Below are 2,500 nucleotides of genomic sequence, written 5' to 3'. Positions count from 1 at the left end.
CATCATAATTACCATCATCATCATCATCCTCATCATCATCACCATCACCATCATCATCACCACCAGTATCATCATCATCACCATCATCATCATCATCATCCTCATCATCATCATCATCATCATCATCATCATCAAAATCACCATCATCATCATCATCATCATCTTCATCATCATCATCAAAATCACCATCATCATCATCAATATCATCATCACCATCATCATAATCACCATCATCATCATCAATATCATCATCATCACCATCATCATCATCATCATAATCACCATCATCATCATCATCATCATCATCATCATCATCCTCATCATCATCACCATCACCATCATCATCACCACCAGTATCATCATCATCACCATCTTCATCATCATAATCATCATCATCACCATCATCATCATCATCATCATCATCATCATCATCATAATCACCATCATCATCATCATCAATATCATCATCATCATCAATATCATCACCATCACCATCATCATCACCACCAGTATCATCATCATCACCATCTTCATCATCATAATCATCATCATCACCATCATCATCATCATCATCATCATCATCATCATCATAATCACCATCATCATCATCATCAATATCATCATCATCATCATCATCATAATCACCATCATCATTACCAGTATCATCATCATCATCACCATCTTCATCATCATCATCACCATCATCATAATCACGATCATCATTATCATCATCATCACCATCATCATCAATATCATCATCATCAATATCATCATCATCATCATCATCATCATCATCATCACCAGAATCATCATCATCATCATAATTACCATCATCATCATCATCCTCATCATCATCACCATCACCATCATCATCACCACCAGTATCATCATCATCACCATCATCATCATCATCATCCTCATCATCATCATCATCATCATCATCATCATCAAAATCACCATCATCATCATCATCATCATCTTCATCATCATCATCAAAATCACCATCATCATCATCAATATCATCATCACCATCATCATAATCACCATCATCATCATCAATATCATCATCATCACCATCATCATCATCATCAATATCATTATCATCATCATCATCATCATAATTACCATCATCATCATCATCCTCATCATCATCACCATCACCATCATCATCACCACCAGCATCATCATCATCACCATCTTCATCATCATAATCATCATCATCACCATCATCATCATCATCATCATCATCATCATCATCATCATCATAATCACCATCATCATCATCATCAATATCATCATCATCATCAATATCATCACCATCACCATCATCATCACCACCAGTATCATCATCATCACCATCTTCATCATCATAATCATCATCATCACCATCATCATCATCATCATCATCATCATCATCATCATCATCATAATCACCATCATCATCATCATCAATATCATCATCATCATCAATATCATCATCATCATCATCATCCTCACCATCATTATCATCATAATCACCATCATCATAATCATCATCAATATCATCATCATCATCATCATAATTACCATCATCATCACCAGTATCATCATCATCATCACCATCTTCATCATCATCATCTACACCATCATCATCATCACCATCATCATCATCATCATCATCATCATCATCATCATCACCATCATCATCATCCTCACCATCATCATCATCATCATAATCACCATCATCATCATCAGCATCAATATCATCATCATCATCATCCTCATCATCAAAATCACCATCATCATCATCAATATCATCATCACCATCATCATAATAACCATCATCATCATCAATATCATCATCATCATCACTACCAGTATCATCAAAATCATCATCATCACCATCATCATCATCATCATCATCACCAGTATCATCATCATCATCATCATGATCACCATCATCATCAACATCACCAGTATCATCATCATCATCATCATCATCATCATCCTCATCATCATCATCATCATCATCTTCATCAGCATCATCATCATCATCACCAGTATCATCATCATCATCATAATAATCACCATCATCACCATCATCATCATCATCACCATCATCATCAATATCATCATCATCAATATCATCATCATCATCATCATCACCAGAATCATCATCATCATCATCATAATTACCATCATCATCATCATCCTCATCATCATCACCATCACCATCATCATCACCACCAGTATCATCATCATCACCATCATCATCATCATCATCCTCATCATCATCATCATCATCATCAACATCATCATCATAATCACCATCATCATAATCATCAATATCATCATCATCATCAACGTCATCATCATCATCATCATCATCATCCTCACCATCATCATCATCATAATCACCATCATCATCATCATCAATATCATCATCATCATCATCATCATAATCACCATCATCATTACCAGTATCATCATCATCATCACCATCTTCATCATCATCATCACC

This window comes from Symphodus melops (genome assembly GCF_947650265.1).
Source record: "Symphodus melops genome assembly, chromosome: 5".
NCBI classification, from domain to species: Eukaryota; Metazoa; Chordata; class Actinopteri; order Labriformes; family Labridae; genus Symphodus; species Symphodus melops.
Note: the sequence above shows the minus strand (reverse complement) of the source record.